General features: G+C 37.3%; 1 protein-coding gene and 1 long non-coding RNA gene across 5 annotated transcripts in view; one reads left to right on the forward strand and one right to left on the reverse strand.

The window, feature by feature from the left end:
• LOC131382634 (uncharacterized) overlaps positions 1-12,459 on the forward strand; it is a 1,005,882-nt gene extending 993,423 nt beyond the window's left edge. Inside the window, exon 6 of the long non-coding RNA XR_009212201.1 lies at positions 12,317-12,459. This is a non-coding gene — a long non-coding RNA (uncharacterized LOC131382634). The remainder of the gene's footprint in view (positions 1-12,316) is intronic.
• The window catches only part of MEI4 (meiotic double-stranded break formation protein 4), a 383,241-nt gene that overhangs the window by 105,900 nt on the left and 254,243 nt on the right, over positions 1-23,098 (reverse strand). For all 4 annotated transcript variants that reach the window (XR_009212197.1, XR_009212198.1, XR_009212196.1 and 1 more), the window contains exon 6: positions 22,040-22,200. The gene's annotated coding sequence lies outside the window, so the exon portion shown is untranslated. The remainder of the gene's footprint in view (positions 1-22,039; positions 22,201-23,098) is intronic.

Consider the following 23,098-nt stretch of genomic DNA (forward strand, 5'->3'; position numbering starts at 1 on the left):
AGAATTTGGTATTGCCTATCTTTTGGATATATCATTTTAAGTGGGGTGAGATGATATCTAATTGTAGTATTGATCTGCATTTCTCTAATGATCAATGATGTTGGGCACCTTTTAATATTCATGTTTGCCATTTGTATGTCTTTTTTTGAGAAATGTCTATTCATATACTTCGCCCATTCTTAATTGAATTATTAGATTTTTTCTTATAGAATTGTTTGAGCTACTTATATTCTGGCTGATAATCTCTTGTCAGATGGGTTATTTGCAGATATATTCCATTCTGTGGGTTGTTTCTTCACTTTGTTGATTATTTCCTTTGCTGTGCAGAAGCTTTTTAACTTGACGGGATCCCGTTTGTCCATGTTTGTTTTGGTTGCCTGTGCTTGTGGGATATTACTCAAGAAACCTTTGCTGAAATCAATGTTGTGGAGAGTTTTCCTGATATTTTCTTGTAGTATTTTTATAGTTTGAAGGCTTAGATTTAAGCCTTTAATCTATTTGATTTGATCTTTGTTTATGGTAAGAGACAGGGGTCTAGTTTCATTCTTATGCATATAGATATCCAGTTTTTCCAGCAATATTTACTGAACTGACTATCTTTTCCACAATATATGTTCCTGGCAACTTTGTCAAAATGATTTTACTGTAGGTTTATGGATTTGTTTCTCGGTTCTCTATTCTGTTCCACTGGTCTATGTGTCTGTTTTTATGCCAGTACCATGCTGTTTTGGTTACTATAGCTCTGTAGGATACTTTGAAGTCAGGTAATGTCATTTTTCTCATTTTGTTCTTTTTGCTTAGGATAGTTGTGGCTTTTGGGGCTCTTTCTTAGTTCCTTATGCATTTTAGATTTTTTTTTTTTGTATTTTTGTGAAGAATGTCATTGGTATTTTAATAAGGATTGCATTAAATTGGTAGATTGCTTTGGGTAGTAAGAACATTTTAACAATATGGTTTCTTCTAATCCATGAACACGGAATGTCTTTCCATCTTTTGGTGTCCTCTTCAATTTCTTTCATTAGTGTTTTATCATTTTTATTGTAGTGATCTTTAACTTCTTTGGTTAATTCCTAGGTATTTAATTTTATTCATGGCAATTATAAATGGGAATGCTTTTTAAATTTATTTATCAGATTGTTCACTATTAACATATAGAACTGCTGCTAATTTTTGTATGTGATTTGGTATCCTGCAACTGTCCTGAATCTGTTTATCAGTTCTAATAGTTTTTTTGTGGAGTCTTTAGGGTTTTCCACATATAAGATCATGTCATCTGCAAACAAGGTGTATTACTCTATTCTCACATGAGAGAATAAAGAACTACCTGAGACTCGGTAATTTACAAATAAAGAGGTTTAATTGACCCACAGTTCCAAACACTGTCCAGGAATCATGGCTGGGAGGCCTCAGGAAACTTACAATCATGGTGGAAGGTGAAGGGGAAGCAAGCACATTTTATCATGGCAGAGCAGGAAAGGGAGTGAAAGGGGAAGTGCTACACAGTTTTAAACAACCAGATCTCTTGAGAATTCACTCCCCACCATGAGAACAGCAAGGGGGAAATCTGTCCTTATGATTCAATCACCTCCCACCAGGTACCTCCCCCCAGCATTGGAAATTACAATTTAACATGAGATTTGAATGGTGACACAGAGCCAAACCATATCATTCTGCCCCTGCACTCTTCCAAACATCAAGTCCTTCTCGCATTTCAAAATACAATCATGCCTTCCCAACAGTCCCTCAATAGCTTAACTCACTCCAACATTTACTCAAAAGTCCAAACCCAAAATGTCATCTGAAACAAGGCAAGTCCCTTCTACCTGTGAGCCAGTAAAATAAACAGTAAGTTAGTTACTTCCAAGATACAATTGGTAAATAGACCCATTCCAAGAGGGAGACATTCGTTAAAACAAAGTGGCTACAGTCCCCATGTAAGTCTGAAAACCAGGAGGGAAGTTGTTAAATCTTAATGTTCTCAAATAGTCTCCTTTGGCTTCATGTGTCACATCCAGGCCACGCTGATGCAAAGAGTGGGCTCCCAAGGCCTTGGGCAGCTTCAACTCTGTGTCTCTGCAGGGTACAGACCCTGTGGCTGCTTTCATGGGCTGGCACTGAGGCCTGTGGCTTTTCCAGGTGCATGGTGCAAGCTGTTGGTAGATCTATCATTCTGTGGTCTGGAGGGCAGTGGCCCTCTTCTCATTAGGCAGTGCCCCATTGGGGACTGTGTGTGGGGGCTCCAAACACACATTTCTTGTCTGCTCTGCCCAAGCAGAGGTTCTCTGTGAGGGCTCTACCCCTGCAGCAGGCTTCTTCCTGAACATCCAGGCATTTTCATACATTATATGAAATCTAGGCAAAAGCTACCAAACCTCTACTCTTGCTTTCTTTGCACCCGTAGACCCAACACCTCATGTAAGCCACCAAGAGTTGGGGTTTGCACCCTCTGAAACAAGAGCCTGAACTGTACCCTGGCCCCTTATAGCCATGGCTAGAGCTGGAGTGGCTGGGAAACAGGGAACTATGTCCCAAGGCTGCACAGAGCAATGGGGCCCCGGGCCTGGCCCACAAAACCATTTTTCCCCCCCGGACATGCAGGCCTGTGATGGGAGGAGCTGCTGTGAAGGCCTCTGCAATGTTCTGGAGGCATTTTCCCCATTGAATTGGCTATTAACATTTGGATGCTTTTTACTTGTGTAAATTTTTGCAGCCCTGAATTCCTCCCCAGAAAATTCCTCCCTCCTCATGGTCAAGCTGCAATTATTTTAACTTTTATGTGCTGCTTCCCTTTTAAATATACATTCTAGTTTCAGGGAATTAATTTCTTTATGCAAATGATTATAGGCACTTATAAGCAGCCAGGCCACATCTTGAACAATGCTGCTTAGATATTTCTTCTGCCAGACACTCTAAATCATCTCTCTCAAGTTCAAAGTTTCACAGGTCTCTAGAGCAGGGTCACAATGCCACCAGTCTCTTTGCTAAAGCATAGCAAGAGTGACCTTTACTCCAGTTGCAAATAAGTTCCTTATCTCCATTTGAGACCACCTCAGCTTGGACTTCATTGTCCACATCACTATCAGCATTTTAATCACAACAATTTAACAAGTTCCTAGGAAGTTACAAACTTTCCCTCATCTTGCTATCTTTTTCTTAGCCCTCCAAACTGTTCCAATATCTGCCCATTACCCAGTTCCAATGTCAATTCCACATTTTTAGGTATCTTTATAGCACCCCCACTTCTCAGGTACCAATTTTCTGTATTAGTCCATTCTCTTACTTCTCTAACGATCTACTTGAGACTAGGTAATTTATAAGGAAAAGAGGTTAAATTGAATCACAGCTCCACAGGCTGTAAAGGAGTCATGGCTAGGAGGCCTCAGGAAACTTAGTCATGGAGGGAAGTGAAGGGGAAGCAAGCATGTCTTACCATGGTGGAGCAGGAAAGAGAAAGAAGAGGAAAGGCTACACACTTTTAAACAACAAGATCTCATGAGAACTCCATCACTAGCATGAAACAGCAATGGAGAAATCTGCCCTGATGATCCACTCACCTCCCACCATGTTCCTGCCCCAACATGGAAATTACAATTCAACATGCTGTTTGGGTGGGGACACAGAGCCAAAACATATCACAAGGCTAATTTGACCTATTTCTTTTCAGTTTGGATACCCTTTATTTCTTTAATCTGATTGCTGTTACTGGGATTTCCAGTACTATGGAAAATGCTTTTTCAACATCAGTTGAAACAAAATACTAGCAAATAGAATTCAACAATACTTTAAAAAGGTCATTTATCGTGACCAAGTGGTATGTATTGCAGGGATGCCAGCATGGTTCAACATATGCAAATCAATAGTGTGACACATCATTTGTTTAGATTTGCATTTCCAGTCTCTAGAAGTGGGCCTGGCCCAGAGGATGTATTAGTCTGTTCCCACACTGATACAAGAGGTGGGCTATCATGGTCTTGAGCAGCTGCATCCCTGTGGCTTTGCCAGGTATATCCCCCTTCATGGCTGCCTCCACAGCTGGCGTTGAGTATCTGTGGATTTTCCAGGCACACAGTGCAAACTGTCATAGGATCCGCCATTCTGGGGTCTAGAGCATGGTAGCCCTCTTCTCACAGCTCCACAAGTGGCAGCAGTGCCCTAGTGGGGACTCTTTGTGGGGGCTCCAACCCCACATTTTGCTGCTGCACTGCCCTAGCAGAGGTTCTCCATGAGGGCTCTGCCCCTGCAGCAAAGTTCTGTCTGGACATCCAGAGTTTCCATACATCCTCTGAAATCTAGGTAGAGGTTCCCAAACCTCAATTCTTGACTTCTGTGTGCCTGAAGGCCCAATACCATGTGTTGGCCACCAAGGCTTGGGGCTTGCACCCTCTGTACAGTCATGGGACTTGGTGCCCTGAATGACAGCGTAAAGGGGCCTGAGTTGTATGCTGGCCCCTTTTAGCCACAGCTATCATGCAGGGCACCAACTCCCATGACTGTACAGAGCAGGGGGCACTGGGCCCAGCCCATGAAGCCATTTTTCCCTTCTAGACCTCCAGGGTGCCATGCAGGTCTCTGACATGCCCTGGAGATATTTTCCCCATTGTCTTGGTGATTAACATTGAGGTCCTGGTTACTTATGCAAATTTCTGCAGTCTGTGGCCTGAATTTCTCCCAAGAAAATGGGTTTTTAGTTTTTGTCACATCAGCAGGCTGCAAATTTTCTAAGCTTTTATGCTCTGCTTCCTCTTGAATGCTTTGCCACTTAGAAATTTCTTCCACCAGATACCCTCAATCATCTCTCTCAAATTCAAAGTCCCACAGATCTGTAGGGCAGTGGCAAAATGCCACCAGTCTCTTTGTTAAAGCACAGGAAGATCACCTTTGCTCCAGTTCCCAACAAGTTCCTTATGTCTATCTGACGCCACCTCAGTCTGAACTTCATTGTCCGTATCACTATCAGCATTTTGGTCAAAGCCATTCAACAAGTCTCTAGGAAGTTCCAAACTTTCCCACATCTTCCTGTCTTCTGAACCTTCCAGTCTCTAGGAAGTTCCACACTTTCTCACATCTTCCTGTCTTCTTTTAAGCCCTTCAAGCTGTTCTAATCTCTGTCTGTAACCCAGTTCCAAACTTGCTTCCACATTTTCTGTATCCTTATAGCAGTACTGCACCCCAGTACCAATTTACCGTATTAGTCTGTTCTCATGCTGCTATAAGGAAATATCTGAGAATGTGTAATTTATAAAGAAAAGAGGCTTAATTGACTCACAGTTCCACATGTCTAGAGAAGCCTTAGGAAACTTATAATTATGGTGGAAGGCACCTCTTCACAGGGCGGCAGCAGAGAGAATGAGTGTCAAGCAAATGGGGAAAAGCCTCTTATAAAACCATCAGATCATGTGAGAACTCACTATCATGAGAATAGCACTGCGGTAACTGTCCCCATGATGTAATTACCTCCCACTGGGTCCCTCCCACAACATGTGTGGATTATGGGAACTACAATTCAAGATGAGATTTGAGTGGGGACACAGCCAAACAATATCAGAGGGTGTACCCAACAAATACTAAATGATTTTACAAAGTGGGAAAGCACAAATGGGCAAGCCTATTTAAATTTAAAATCCAAATATTTTAAATGAATAGGGGGCAGTATTTAGAGAATCTCTTTAGAATTTTCATAAAATTAACCCTTTTAAATTTATTCATCTGAATTTTTAATGGCTGTATTTAAAATGGCATGATAACTAACTGGTCAGAATACCCATTTTCCATGTTGGTACCTCCTATACTTCTTTGCCATCCCTTCACTGATGAGGAAATAACTGCACACAGCTCTGGAAAATAGGAAATCCAAGAGATCAAGGTGTCAACAGATTTGGTGTCTGGTGAGAGCCCTTTCTCATATATGGTGCGTTCTATATATCTTCACATGGCTGAAGGAATGAGCAAGATCCCATGGGCCTCTTTTATAGGGGCATTAATTGCATTCATGAGAAACGTGTCCTCATGACCTCATCATTTCCTAAAGGGCCCATCTCTTAATACTATCGTATTGGATATTAGGTTTCAACATATGAATTTGGAGGGTCACACAGCAGTGGGTTAGGTAGGACACAGAATATGAAGTGCTCATGGAAAACTGATCAAGCCAGGATATTTTCAAGAAAGATTTAAAAAAGGAGTACACATTAGAGTAGTATTTGGTATTGGCTCCTGAGTTGCAGAGCTCATGAGTTTAGTTTTCTGGACACTGTTTTCTGCTTCTTTCAAATCATCAGAGTGCTCAATCTATCTTGAGAACTTAATTTTGGCAAGTTTTACCTCATATGGTTAACACATTTTGACTTTACCATTTTTTTTCTTTAAATAGTGGCAAAGCACATTAGATTAGCAAACCAAAATGTACTAATTGTAAAATATTTCTTCTAATAAAAATGGATGACTATATTACTAAAAAGAACAATTTTAGAAAAATATCAAATTATGAATTAAGACATTCCTCATTATTATGTGAATTAAGAAATTCTTCACTCTTACACAAGCTTTCATGTTACAACCCATTTTTCTCTACATCTTGCATTCAGCTAGGTATCTGAGAGTTTAGATGATTTTATGATATGTGGCTAAGGGGAAGATCACTATATTAGTGATATCAAATAATTCTTTAATCTAGTGAAAATGTCTGGTATAAATTTGAGGGGGTAGGGCACAGGTATTTTTGATTTTTACAACCTGTTGATCTGTGAAGACAGATAGTTTGACTTCCTCTTTCTATTTATATACCTTTTATTTCTTTTTCTTGCCTGATTGCTCTGGCTAGGACTTCTAGTACTATGATGAATAGGAGTGGTGAGAGATGATATCCTTGTCTTGTTCTGGTTCTGAAGATAAATAGGCTCAAGCTTTTGCCCATTCAGTATGATGTTGGCTCTGGGTTTGTCATGGATGGCTATTATTTTGAGGTATATTCCTTCAAACTTATGTTACCTAGTCTGTTGAGAGTGTTTAACAAAAAACAATGTTATATTTATCAAAATCCTTTTATGCATCTATTCAGATGACCATGTGGTTTTTGTTTTTAGTTATATTTATGTGATGAATCACATTTATTGATTTGCATCTGTTGAACAAACCTTGCATCCCAGAAATAAAGCCTACTTCATCATGGTGGATTAGCTTTTTGATGTGCTGCTAGGTTTGGTTTGCTAGTATTTTGTTGAAGATTTTTGCATCATGTTCATCAGGAGTATTGGTTTATTGGTCTGAAGTTTTCTTTTTCATTGTGTCTCTGCCAAGTTTAGGTACCAGAATGATGCTGGCTTCATAGAGTGAATTAGGGAAGAGTCCCCTCTTCCTAGATTTTTTGGCATAATTTCAGTGGGATTGGTACCAGCTCTTCTTTGTATGTCTGGTGTAATTTGGCCATGAGTTCATTGGTACAGGGCTTTTTTTCTGATTGATATTGGTAGGCTTTTTGTTGCTGATTCAATTTTGAAATTAATTATTGGTCTATTAAGGATTTCAATTTCTTCCTGGTTCACTCTTGGGAGGTTGGATGTTCCCAGGACTTTATCCAATTTTCTAGGTTTTTAGTTTGTGTGTATAGAGGTGTTCATAGTATTCTCAGAGTTTTTTTGTATTTCTGTGAAGTCAATGGTAATGTCCCTTTTGTCATTTGTGATTGGGTTTACTTGGATTTTCTGTTTTGATTTTATAGCTAGTAAACCCCATACTTTCTGTTCACAGGGTGCTAGAACTGATGAACAACTTCAGTAAAGCTTCAGGATACAAAATCAATGTAAAAAAATTAGTAGCATTTCTATACACAAATGGTATTCAAGAATGCAATCCCATTCACAAGAGCCACAAAAGTAATAAAATACATAAAAATTCAGCTAAGCAGAGAGGTAAAAGATCTCTACAATGAGAATTACAAAACACTACTGAAAGAAATCAGAGATGACAGAAACAAATAGAAAAAAAACATTTCATGCTCATGGATAGGAGAAATCAACATTGTTAAAACAGTCAAACCACTCAAAGCAATTAACAGACTTAATACAATTCCTATCAAATTACCAATGCCATTTTTCACAGAATTAGGAAAATATATTCTAAAATTCACAAAGAATAAAATGAGAGCCCCCAAAACCAAAGAAATCCTAATCTAAAAGAACAAAGCTGGAGGTATCACCCTATCTGACTTCAAACTATACTTCAAGGCAACAGTAACCAAAACAGCATGGTACTGGTACAAAAACAGACACATAGATCAATGGAAAAGGTTAGTGAACCCCAAAATAAAGCCACACACCTACAATCATTTGATCTTCAACAAAGTTGACAATAATATATCATGGGAAAAGGACTCCCTATTCAATAAATGATGCTTGGATAACTGGCTAACCATATGTAAAAGATTGAAGCCGAACCCTTTTATTATATAAAAAAATTAACTCAAAATAGACAAAGACTTAAATGTAAAACCTAAAACTATAAAATCTCTAGAAGAAAACCTAGGGAATACCTTTCTCTACATATGTTTTGGCAAATATTTCATGATCAAGTCTCCAAATGCAATTGCAACAAACACAAAAATAGATAAATGGGACCTAACTAAACTAAAGGATCTATTTACAGAGTAAACAGATAATCTACAGGATGGGAAAAAATATTCATAAACTATGCATCCAACGATAGACTACTATCCAAAATCTATAAGGATAAGTTAAATCAACATGCAAAAACAAACAATCCAATAAAAAAATGGGCAACAGACATGAACATGAACAGACACTTCCACCAAAAACAAAACAAAACAACAACAACTAAAACACCAACAGCAAGAAAGAAGACATACACATGGCCAACAAGCATATGAAAAAATGCTCAATGTCACTAACAGAGAAATGCAAATAAAAGCCACAATGAGATACCATCTCATACCAGTCAAAAAATCCAATAATAAAAAAGGCAAAAAATAACAGATGTTGATGAGGTTGAAGAGAAAAAGAAACACTTATACACTCCTAGTGGAAATGTAAATTAGTTCAGCCACTGTGGAAAGGAGTTTGGAGGTTTCTTAAAGAACTTAAAACAACCATTAGAATGAGTAATCCCATTATCAGGTATATACCCAAAGGAAATATATCATTATATTCATTCATTATATAAAAAAGACACATGCACCCATATGTTAATCACAGCACTATTCACAATAGCAAAGACATGGAGTCAACCTGGATGCCCATCAGTGGTAAACTGGATAAAGAACATGTGGTACATATATACCATGGAATACTATACAGCCATAAAAAATAAAATCATGTCATCTGCAGCAACATGAATGGAGCTGGAGGCCATTATCCTAAGAAAATTAATGCAGGAACAGAAAACACCACATGTTTTCATTTATAAGTGGAAGCTCAAATTTGAGTTCCCATGGATGCCAAGATGAGAACAACAGACACTGGAACCTACTTGAAGGATAAGGCTAGGAGTAGGGTGAATTTTGAAATACTACCTATTGAGTACTAAGCTCACTACCTGGGTAAGAAAATAGTTTGTATATCAAACCCCAGCAACACACAATTTATCCATGTAACAAACATACATATGTATCCCCCATACCTAAAATAAAAGTTGGAAAACACAAAATAAAACTTGTTGGCATCTTTTAAATCACCTAGAAAGGAAATGACTACTCTGACCAAAAGAATAACCCGTAGCATTCCTCGAATATCGTCTAACTTTGGATATTGTTTTAAAAAGTAGGTATTAATGTTATTAAGGTATGGTGAGGTCAACAGTTCAGGAGACAATTGTCAATCAAAAAGCGGCTTATTTAAGCTCACAGACCCCCCAGAAATGAGAGGGCATGACACACCATGAAGAGGGGAGTGGCACATATGGAAGCACCACGGTCAGTGCAGAGGCAAAGGCAGCAGGGCAAAACATGGGCAATAGCCTTTATTGTGGTTTCTCCCAGAAGAAATGGGCAAGGCAGGGTAATCAATACAATGATTGGCTAGTTTGAGTAATTTCAGGGGGCTCTGAGATATAGGATCTGTCTCTAGTTATCTGGTATCTGGTCAGTGTAGGTGGATAGTGGTGCATAGTGTGAGCCCTGAGAAAGCCCTAGAAAGGGGATGTTTGGGGTATGGTCTCTGGATTGATTGGTTTGCATGTGAAAGTTATGCTTGCAGCCCAGTCACTTACTACCTCTAGGAATTGGTAAGCTCTAGGAGGGGCAGTCTCTTCAGAGTCAACAAGGCCCCAGATGTCAAAACATCAGAGACAAAATGATTAATACAGATATTGAAGCTTATATCCATGTCTAGAGGAGCTCGTGTCTCCTTGGACATAGTAATATATACCTAATAACTCCCAAAAGGAATATAAAATGGATTTTCCTTGGGTATGAACTACAACAAGCAAAGCAGACGTACTGAGGAGAGTTTACATTTCTTTCACTCGAAGAGAGAATTTAAAAGAGCTTTCAGATTATAGTTAGAATACCCTGGAGCCTACCAGATTGCCAATCTCTCTGCTTGGAGAAAATTGTTAAAAGGATCTTTCACCTAGGCATGATGGTAAGCATATTGTGATGTCCTCAAAAAAGATCCAAGTAATTTCTGACTTATATATTTGCCCCTAAAAGTTATGTGTTTTCTCTTTATGCAGAAAAAAATGTTCATTGCAGATCTTATTTTATTATACCAAAGTTGCTTTTTAAAAATATACTGTAACACCACACTGCAACTGCTTTTTAAGTTACCTTTCTTGCTGTTTATCAAATGTTTTTTTTTTCTCTAAATGATATTCAGGCAGCTTCAAGGGAAAATCTGTTAATGTCCCCCAAATTTTCATTTTTTACCAGTTTCTCCAATTCTTCAACATGGTATGGGAAAATATATTATGACAGCTCCCATGCACCTTTCAGAGAAACATCTTGATGAAGTTAGTAGAGATCTATGAAGAATGTGGATTCACTATTAAGAATTACCTGTGGGATCTGCCAAGTTGCTGCTATCTATCCCACACGTGGTGCTCATTAAAAAACCCCTCAGTGCATGATTTATTGATTAGAGACCAAATATCCTGGAAAAGTCAAAAATTACTCTTTGGATGGGATTTTAAGCATCCTCTCTTATATCCCACCAATGTATTATGCTTTAGATACATTTGAACCAAAGAAAAACATATGAAAAAATTCTATTCTACTTTCTAGTTCATTACTAGGGTTGTTTTATTACAAGATTACATAGCTGGAAAAGATTTAAACAACAGAATTTTTGTTAACCGTATATTATCAGTCATATTAAACATTAAAAACAATTTTCAAAGATGTTATTTAAAATCTAGTATTAAATTAAATACTCAAGTATTAAAATGCACTGAAATGCTTTCTAGATGTAAGAGTTAGAATGAATCAAGCCATATTTTTATTCCAAAACAGAATTTCTTTCAATTTAGAGGAAAAATATCAAAATATCAAATTTTGTTCTTTTCTTCTCCACCTTCTCAGATTGTGGGGGATATTTCCTGAAAATACTTTAATCCAAAAAAATGTGTCATTATTCTGTGCCAGCATGGGGTATGAGAAATAAACTCTTGTTTTCCAAATAGTAAAGAAGATTGACATTAAAATAATTTCATGCAAACAGTAGGTGTATATAAGTAGAACAAATGAAACAAAATGTAGAACAGATGGGCAGATAACATGGCGTATTCAGTGAACAGGATACTTTTAAAATCTACCCTTCTAAAAGAAAAAAGTCTGAACAACGACTTCAGTTGAGTAGAGCAAAAAACTAGAAGTAAGATAAGTATGTGAAGGTATCTTCTAGGAGCCATTTTAGTCATTCATTCATTTTCTTTTGTTTTTCTTGCTTTTTCTTTTTTTTCCTTTTTTTCTTTTTTTCTTTTTTGAGATGAAATCTTGCTCTGTTGCTAGGCTGGAGTGCAGTGGTGCAATCTCAGCTCACTGCAACCTCCGCTTCCTAAGTTCAAGCAATTCTCCTGCCTCAGCCTCCCAAGTAGCTGAGATTACAGGTGTGCACCACCACACCTGGCTAATTTTTGTATTTTTAGTAGAGATGGGGTTCCACCATGTTGGACAGGATGGTCTTAATCTCTTGACCTCGTGATCCGCCCGCCTCAGCCTCCCAAAGTGCTTGAATTACAGGCGTGAGCCACTGTGATCGGCCCATTTATTTTCTTAATTCCAAACCTTCATTAAAAAAAGTACTGATGACCTATTATATGTTGGAATTGAAGAAACTATGGTAAAGAAGTCACTGTTTTTTCATCATAGAATTTAAAGATTGTCCTGGGACGATGGAACCCATACAAGTTATAACAAGAAGAGGACAAGAGTGACCATTAAGTATGAACTTCTTTAGGAGAATATAACAGGTTTGGAAGATCAAGGAATGAAGGTATGTTTCCTGGGGCAATAATATCAAGCAGAGATGTAAAACACATGCCTGAGCAGTAGAAAGGAGAGGAGGTGGAAACTGGAAGAGAATCAGATTAAATAAATAGACACATGGCTGTTGGCTAATGCACTGAAGCAGAAAACACTGCAGGAAGAACAGTTTAGGAAAAGTTTATGAGTTCATTTTTGGACATGTTGAGTTTGGAGTGCTTGTGTGACAGCCCAGCATCCTGCCTTGCAAACTATTATATATACAGTATAAAATGTATAGTGAGAAGACAGCTCTGGGTTTTGTCAGTCAGCATGAGCTAGATATGTCACAAAAACATTTCAACGAGTTAGAACAACAAGGTTTATGTCTTGCTTTTGCTGTATGTCCATTGCAGGTAAGGAAGGGAGCTTTTTCACTCAAGTTATTATTCAGGCACCTGGACTGACTGATGCCTTCCCACGTTGTGATGCTTTCGTCTCTATTTGAGGCTTCACTGTTTACCATAGCAGGCCAAGAGAATGTGTGCAAAGGCTTATAAGCTCAAAAATGTTTCTGTCCTGAAGTGACACTTGTCACTTCCATTTACATTCCATCAGCCAAGGTAAATTATATGACCTCTACTGATTTCTACAGGGAATTAGTAGTTTCTCATTATTATTTAGGTAGAAGAAAAGATGCAGAAATTTTGGTGAGTGCTAGTAATATCTATCACAGGATTGATGGTATTAATTTAGGTGTCTTTAAGATATGTCCTATACAGTGGACACTCATCATTTAGTCAGTCTTCCCAAGGCAAAGGCCAGGATAGTAATATGCCAGACTCCCTTAAAGTTTTAGGAGAAGGCATGTGACTTAGATTTCTGTAGTCAGTTGAATCCACTTGAAATTCGCATTAAAAAGTTAGCGCTAGGAAGAGGTGACCACTTAAAGGCAAATACACATGTCCAATACATGTAATGACAGAGGTATTTTTTTTTTCTGCATAGGTTTGTGGGTGGGGGAGGTAGGGGGCAGAAGATCAGGCATCCAATCCTAAGAGCAATCTGTTCCAAGTGGCATGGTCATGGTATCTATTCCAGAGTAGCCCATGTGGTGTATTGTATTGTCATTGATTTGGGGAGGGTAGTTTCAAAATCTTGCCCTCCAGTTCTTCCTTAAATATGTATAAGTTATATAATACCGCTTTAAAATTCCATTTTCTCCTTAAATAAGCCAGAATGTTTTCCCATGTTCGCAACTAAGAACACTGACTAATATAAAATTTGGCCTCAAGAGAGGCAATAGGCTCTCAAATAAATAGAAATCACTGAATAGTTTATTTATTTATTTATTCTTTTTTATTTTATTATTATTATTATTATACTTTAAGTTTTAGGGTACATGTGCACAATGTGTAGGTTTGTTACATATGTATCCATGTGCCATGTTGGTGTGCTGCACCCATTAACTCGTCATTTAGCATTAGGTATATCTCCTAATGCTGTCCCTCCCCACTCCCCCCACCCCACAACAGTCCCTGGAGTGTGATGTTCCCCTTCCTGACATAGACCAATGAATCAGAACAGAGCCCTCAGAAATAATGCTGCATATCTACAACTATCTGATCTTTGACAAACATGACAAAAACAAACAATGGGAAAAGGATTCCCTATTTAATAAATGGTGCTGGGAAAACTGGCTAGCCATGTGTAGAAAGCTGAAACTGGATCCCTTCATTACACCTTATATAAAAATTAATTCAAGATGGATTAAAGACTTACATGTTAGACATAAAACCATAAAAACCCTAGAAGAAAACCTAGGCAATATCATTCAGGACATAGGCATGGGCAAGGACTTCATGTCTAAAACACCAAAAGCAATGGCAACAAAAGCCAAAATTGACAAATGGGATCTAATTAAACTGAAGAGCTTCTGCACAGCAAAAGAAACTACCATCAGAGTGAACAGGCAATCTACAAAATGGGAGAAAATTTTCACAACCTACTCATCTGACAAAGGGCTAATATCCAGAATCTACAATGAACTCAAACAAATGTACAAGAAAAAAACAAACAACCCCATCAAAAAGTGGGCGAAGGACATGAAGAGACCCTTCTCAAAAGAAGACATTTATGCAGCCAAGAAACACATGAAAAAATGCTCATCATCACTGGCCATCAGAGAAATGCAAATCAAAACCATAATTAGATACCATCTCACACCAGTTAGAATGGCCATCATTCAAAAGTCAGGAAACAACAGGTGCTGGAGAGGATGTGGAGAAATAGGAACACTTTTACACTGTTGGTGGGACTGTAAACTAGTTCAAGCATTGTGGAAGTCAGTGTGGCGATTCCTCAGGGATCTAGAACTAGAAATACCATTTGACACAGCCATCCCATTACTGGGTATATACCCAAAGGATTATAAATCATGCTGCTATAAAGACACATGCACACGTATGTTTATTGTGGCACTATTCACAATAGCAAAGACTTGGAACCAACCCAAATGTCCAACAACGATAGACTGGATTAAGAAAATGTGGCACATATACACCATGGAATACTATGCAGCCATAAAAAATGATGAGTTCATGTCCTTTGTAGGGACATGGATGAAACTGGAAACCATCATTCTCAGTAAACTATCGCAAGGACAAAAAACCAAACACCGCATGTTATCACTCATAGGTGGGAATTGAACAATGAGAACACATAGACTGAATAGTTCCTTTAAACAGGTTGTGATTGAAGGCATTGAAGATCTAGTTAATACAGAACTGGGAACTCTAGTGGTTAATGACATTGCATGTTAAACAGTTACTTAAATTATCCTGTAAAATAGAATGGCTGTTGAAGTCAAGAGTTGAAAAAATTAAACAAACCTTGTAGCTATTGATACAGAACGAGAGGAAGTACTAGGGATTACAAAGAGGAAGAAGGCTGGCTGCTTCCAGCTGCACTGGAGAGCTTAATGACAGAAAATGGTAAGGTTAAAATTTAAAGTCTTGGCTCAAGGTGTAGTAAGAGAATTGGGATCTTACTATGTCTGTGCCAAAAGTATATTTTGTTGCAACAAGAGTATTAACATAACCAAGCATCCTATCTGATGCTCTGGGTTGCTGAATTTCAACTTAAATTGAATTCATATCTTTGTCAGATTTTTAAATAACAGCATGTTGAATGAAAAAGAATGAGACACCAGAATCAAAAGGGGGAAAATCTGACAGAACCCCAAACACTCATGGAGTGTCTTGCCAGCAAAACAGCACCTATTTTCCAGTCCGTTTAGGCTAGTAATGCCTTGCCTCAGTATCCCTAAGATAAGTACTCTGCAAGGAAAGTAAATTGCTTGTATGTCCCTTCTCGTTACCTCTTATTGCCTATAATTTAATAGCCAGAATCAGTCAGATATTTTAATTGGTTGCTCAGTTAGTTGACTGAAAGTTATGCACAAAGCTGGCCTATGCTGAATGAATGAAAGGTGCCATAAAATCTTTTGAATTAAAGAAGATAAATTAATGAATTATTGCAAAGTTGGAGTGACTCTATTCCCTAAATGGTTCCCTGAAAAGACCCAGAAGATTAGAATGTAGATGTTAATAGATATAGCTATATTCAAGTGCAGTCAAGACTCCATCTGCCCTGGGCAACTGTTTGAGACTTGGGGATTGGCTCTCAATGAATCCTAGGCTTCTGTTGTCTCTTTTTGCCTATCTGTAAGTAATATATCCACTTCATGTAACTTGTTGAGTATGAATATGTTCTGTTTCACCAGACTCAGACACGTTGGTGACCAGAATATAATGAAATTGCTCCACACAGGGCCCTGCCATTTTGAAGTTTCAGAATATCCTGTAATATAGAACAATATAGAATATACTATTGAAAGTGAAAGGCCAAGTTGCTGTACTTTGCTCCATAAGTCACAAAGAAAGAGGTACAGCGGATTTCTTTGGATATTGGAGAAAATTATCACTACAGTTCAGTTGGATACTCTGATTGATTTGGCTAGTGATGCAAAAGCATGACTTTTTTTTTTTTTTTAAACGGAGTCTCGCTCTGTCACCTAGGCTGGAGTGCAGTGGCACAATCTCGGCTCACTGCAACCTCTGCCTCTCAGGTTCCAGTGATTCTCCTGCCTCAGCTTCCCAAGTAGCTGGGACTACAGGCGCATGCCACCACACCTGGCTAATTTTTCATATTTTTAGTGGAGATGGGGTTTCACCATGTTGGCCAGGCTGGTCTTGATCTCCTCACCTCGTGATCCACCTACCTCGGCCTCCCAAGGTGCTGGTGGGATTACAGGCGTGAGCCACCGCGCCCAGCCAAAAGCATGACATTTTTAAATGTCTGCTTAGCAAGAGAAAATCTTTAGGCTGGACAACACTCCATGAAGGCAACTCTGCAATGTGCTTTATAATAGTAAATCCAATCATTTCCAAAGTATCTGTCACAGAAGATGATACTGTATAAAGTTCGTGTCGAGCCTTAATAGGAGAGTCATGCTGTAGGTACCTAATGTTTTAAGGCAAAGTTCATGGCAAGTTACTATTGTTTTGATTAAAAGTTTGTGGTTTTTTTTGTTTTTGTTTTTGTTTTTTGTTTTTTTTTTGGCAGAAACGATGTACCGAGAGTCACTAAACAACTGATGATAGAGCACCAGATGACCTGAGCTTATGCTCATGCACTTGGTGTTACCTAATACTCCAAGCTATACAATTGGTTGGGTCCAGAAATGATCCATCAGTTAGAAATGTTATAAATACAGGTTTGACTTCAAGCAGGTCCCGAAGTACAAGTAAGTTGCATGAGCAGATATTTCTGTCAAGGATAACAAAACCAGACACTAAAATGTTAAGGACAAATTTTAATTAGTGATAACTTATTGCAATAGGGAAGAGGGTCCAGTATGAACAGAATTCAGTATCAACTGTCATGAAATTCACTGGTCCTACCACAGATACTGTGATTGATAAAACTCCCTCTTTTTGAGAACATGAAGATATACTTGTTTATGGATAGTCACATTAGGATAGGTGTGAGCATTTTGCTATTTGGAGGATTAAATTTAGCAGAAGAATATACAATAACATCAGACAGCTAACCTTAGCTGCAGAGGTGGACCTGTGCCATTTCTTGTCACCTAATATTTTGGATAATTCTATTTTCTGTAATCTTTCAAACTATGAGTCCTGTTTTTCCTGACTAGAATTCAGAAAACTCACATTTGTAGGTTGCTTACAGTTTTAATAAGAACGGATATATGACCTAAGTTCCAACAATAAGATATGACTTTAAGAGACATGAATGCATAAACAAGACAAGCAAGAAACCTGTTCTACATGGGGGGAAGAATAGTGGTAGACGCCTCCCGTTCTTCAGAGGTGGCAGTAATATTTTCACTAGCACATTTTCCCAGCGTAGGCACTGTTTCTGTAATCAGCCTTTAGCCTAGCTCTGAGTCTCCCTGAGATTTTGTAAGCTTTCTCATAGTCTGAATAAATTCATTTTCTGTGTAAGTTGGTTTGTATACAGTTATTTGCACCTGGGTACTGTGACCCATACAGTAAAATTATGGTCACCGAAACCACAAGAATAAATCATTTCACATTGGAATAGAGCATATAAAGCTAAAGAAGGCCTGAGAACACACTCCTGAGAAACTTTACATTGAATCATGTGAAGTAGGTGAAGTTAACAAGAGATAAGGATAAAGAGATGCCAGAGAGGTAGGGAAACAATACAGGGTGCATGGATCATGGTATCCAAAATTCAGAGTGTTTCAAGAGGAGAGTGATCAAACTGTTGAATGCTCCCAAATGAGCAATAAGTGAGTAATAATAATCTTTGTGATATTTACCTGATTATATAATTTCATCATCACAAGAAGCCTATCAGAAAGCTAATAATTGTTGCCATGAATTAAGAAGAATTGGGATGGCAGGGAAATAATAGTAGACATTGCGGATAACTATTTAATTGTGATGAGAAAAAGAATGTTAGTTGGAGAAAGATAAGGGATTCAGGAAGGTTTGTTTGTGGTATGGAAAGTTAGGGAAATTTAAAGATAAAGAACAGAGGCATATCAGCCATGTTTCTTGTGAACATAAGAGAATACATGATCCAAAACACAGAGACTTCAACGAGTCTTTTTTAACTGTAAACTTGGTAAAGAAGAGAAAATGATGGCAGATGGGAAGGTTTATGTTTGCTAGCAGGAAGTTAAGAGAATTCCTGTTTGTCCTAATTTCTATGTAAAGTACAGGACAAGGTTATCTGCCAAGAGAGGAAATGAGAGGTTATAGGTCTGAGGAAACAAATGGTTTGAGAGAGATCTTATAGAAATGAGAGTACAGTAATTAGAAGAACAGAAGAGGTTCAGTGTTATGGCTAAATTAGGTCTTCCTATGTGATTTTCTCAAGGAAAGCTCATCAAATGTGTTTAGGGTACAAATGACCAATCACTGCAATCACTACCCTTATCCAGAGTTGGGGAACTGGAAACATAAGATAAAAATACTTGCCATTGTCTTTGTCAGTGGAATGTAGACATACAGACACTATGATAAAAACCAGAGAGAATAATGTGGTCAAGGAGAAGGGGGTGATTGACCTTAATGTGGGACTGTTTCATACAGATTGTGCCCCTTAATTGAGTAAATGGAAGACTTGGGGACTGGGTGTATGTGAGGTACAGAAGTACTCAGGACAAAAACAATGCCCTCTGAAAATGTCTTGGTTTTGATAATCTACTCTCTATGTATTCTAAAGAACATAGGGAAACAGCTCATACATGTTTCTCACGAAATATTAACCTTGGGTTGTAAATTCAATTCATTTAGGTATCTTGTATTACCATCTTGTCAGTAACACCTGGATCACCTGGAGAGTCTAGGCAGAATTACTCAAGACATTGCAGATACATTCAGGTATCTAGTAATATCAAGCAATAACTAGCACCTTGATATAATTAACAATAACATTTTACTGTGCTGGTAGGGCCTTAGGCAGATACAGCCATCAATTGAATAGACAAATCAATAAACCAGTATTTACATTTAGATGGTTGAAAACAAGACAAAAAAAGAAACAAACAAACAAAGACATTTCTCAGAACATTCTGGGATTTTACTTTCCAATGCTAGGATAATGCTGAGCTTATCAGTTACTTTTATATGATGTTTCTTATAATCTAAAAACAGTATGACAAGGGGTATCACTTATGGTGTCTGGAAAGTAGTCTCTAAGGTGACTGAGGTAACACAGGAAAAGTAAAATAATCTTCTATAGATAGCAAGTTAAATTTGCTAAACTGGAGGCTGAGAATCTAAGTTTGAGTATTTCTATCTTGTTTCTTATATATCCTATATTTTCCCACTTTTTTGAACAGCAAGAATAGATCACTTTCATTGTTACTGTTTAGGGAATACTTATGAGTGTTTTATCAAAAAGTTAATACACTTTAAATGTAAAATGTTAGAAGATCTATAGGCTTTCCAAGTATCTGATTGCATATTGGTTAATATTTCTTCCCAAGGAGAAAGCAATACCTAATTTAAAACAGAAGTTATAATAGAATTAGTGTTTGCTTTATAAAACTGCTTCAAAGCTATTCTGTATTAACTGAAGGATATATTTATTTATCCCCAATTAGCTCCCACGTGAGGTTCTCATGGAAGGTAGTTTTGCCTATGTATGCTTAAACAAATTATTTGCTCACTTATTTCAGATTACATAGGGTAATAATGGCTATGACCACTTCAAAGGTCAGCTACTGGCCCTGAACTGTGGCCAAAGTATCTGAGTTGCCCATTTCTTAATATAAATGATTGAATAAGACAATTACACTTAATGCAAATCAGGCTTAGCCTAACGCACAATTGCAAATGGTAAAGAATTGAGTCCAGTATCTTTTCACAAAAAATAGCCCTGTATGTTGCTTTTTATGTTTTGTTTTTTTCTGCAGATGCAGAATTGGATTAATCATGATTCTTGGGTCATGATACACTTTCATTGTTGGTCCACTCATAGTATTCTCTCCTCCCTCTCTCCCTTCTTTCTCTCCTTCCTTCCATTCTTTATTACGTGTATTAGTTTTCTTTTTATAGTGAAACAATCATGTACAAATCCAAAACAAAACTTAGGAAATCTTACACAATAACTTACACCTAATATATGGTTGATCTTGGCTAATCTGTTCCCCTGTCTTCTGCTAACTTGTTAACATTATCCTGAAATGTCTCATGGCTTCCTACATTTCTCTTTTATAGAGCTTATCACATGTATATGCATCCACAGACATATATTTTCATTTTTATTATTTTTAATTCTATAAAATGGGTTGCATGTTGTATGTAATCTTTTTTTTTCACTTTTGAACCATATTGCTATATATCGCTGTAACTTAACTACTGGATAGTATTTCATCTGATAAAGGTAATACAGTTTACTATCCCTCTAACTCATGAGCATTAAAGAGTTTGCTATTACAAACAGTGATGGAATATTCTTTAATTAACAAATGTTCCCTCTTGTACTTATGGAGGAGATTCTTCTGGGTATATACTTAGGAAGGCAATTACTATACTGTAGGATACATTTATATTTGCTGTGGATATTTATCCAGCTTTAGTAGCCATTATTTAAAACTAAATTAAGAAAGGAAAACGAATAGGAAGTCTTTTTTCTTTAATGACATTTCAGAAGTAACATGATCTATTTTTGACTTGAAAGAGTTCAACAGTAAATAATGTAGAAAAATTACTTATAAATGGGTGTGCTTGTACCTTGAGAAGCTCATTTTGTCATAGTGTCTTTCATTTCCTTATACTCATTGAGATTAATTGTAAATAAAATGTCATACTGACACAGTTATAACCCAATATTTGGCAGGTATAGGATACCAAAAGGAGATGAATAAAGGTCAATTTTATATGGAAATATTGAAAATGTTTTCTCCATTATAAAGAACAACTTTCAGGGAAGATGACGTCTATATTCATAAATCTATCACTTCTTGCCTTATTAACTTTTATTAAATTGTTAGATTTTCAATATTTCCTACAATGTGACATACTGCTTTTGTATTATCTCTACCCACTTTAACACATTCACAATTACTACCATGCCAGTAATTTTATTTCCAAAACTGAAATTGGTGAAAGTCAAATCATGTTGCATCCCCTGGCAGCAGGGATCAAGTCTAACTCTTTATTATGTAATTGTCTATTCAGTGTATTCTGCTTGTAAACACTGTGTCTACAATATATGTTTCATGAAATTCTAATGAATTTTTCATATTTCCTCTGAATAGCAGGTTGACTTGATGGCAGTCCTCAGACTATTAATAAATTCTGCCATCATTCTGCCATAATTGATCCCATTTATTGCTATGTTTCCTTTGCCCCATTTTGAGGAGAAAATATAGATCAATTTGCATATAATCCCTTTGAATACACAAAATTTGCTATGAATTACTCTCTGTATTGTTCAGCTAAAGTATCCATGAGCAGATAAAGGCTTATCTGTTTTTTGAGTGATTAAAGGTTTGAAGCAGACACAGTAAACGGTAACTGTTGAAAGTGAAGCAAAAGTAAACTAAGCTCTCATTTCTTAACTTACGTTCATATGCTGAGGCTCTTCCGCATTTTCGTAACTTCCCTTTCTCTGGAGTTGGAAAAAAAGATGGGGGCCTAATAGAGTTCCAGATTTGTAGAACAGTGGAGCAATCAGTATTGGACTGCATCAGCTGTCTGGTCCTTCTTTCTTACTACGAAATGCACCTCATAGGAAATGATAATTGAAAGCACAGCATCATTCATTCATTCATTTATCCAATAGTCAATCAAAACTATACATAAATATATAAGGCCTAAATCCTTCTTTCCACTGTGTCTGAGCAATACACATAACCTCAAGACATTCTTTTCTCTAAACATTATTTTATTTTAGATACTAAAGGAAAAGACATACATGACAACTTTGTCACCTACAGGCTGTGCAACACTTGATGCAGTTCTTCAGTAACCTAGTTAAAAACTATGACAAGTGATGGCTGTCAAGGGTGGAAAAGGTTTGAAATTTCTATTATCAGTCCACATATTACAAACGAGTTGAGACACCCAAGTTCATCTGTAAGGAGGATAACTAAAAATGGAATATATTTTTTTCACAAAAATAATTTTACACATAGTGATGAGGTTTTTCATCAGGACATAAAGTCAGCTTAATTCATGATGAACTTAATGTACCTTGTAATGTTATTTGATTTATAACTACCCACAATTGGCAACATTTTTTTCCTAAAGAAAAAATATTTTCTAAATTTCAATTCATTCTTCACCTAGGCAACAGCATTTAGAAACAAGGAACTACAAGAGAGACTACATCTGCCTATATGACTAGATTTGCAGATTTGTATTCAGTTATGGTCCCTGTGAAGGAAAGGAAAGGAGAGTTGCATGGATTGGAAGTCATCAAGGGTGCTTCAAACTTATATTCACTCACCTACTTGGGTGCAAATCATTCACAATTTGGAAAAGTGTTCCCCATTGCAAAATATGCTTCATCTTTTCTAACTCCCATGTGTGACAGAGAATGAGGAAACTAATAGTAAGTTTACAAATTAATACAGCAATGCAGTCAACAACTATTGATCATTTACTATGTTCCAGAAACATA

Source organism: Hylobates moloch, unplaced genomic scaffold, assembly GCF_009828535.3.
Source record: "Hylobates moloch isolate HMO894 unplaced genomic scaffold, HMol_V3 SCAFFOLD_2, whole genome shotgun sequence".
NCBI classification, from domain to species: domain Eukaryota; kingdom Metazoa; phylum Chordata; class Mammalia; order Primates; family Hylobatidae; genus Hylobates; species Hylobates moloch.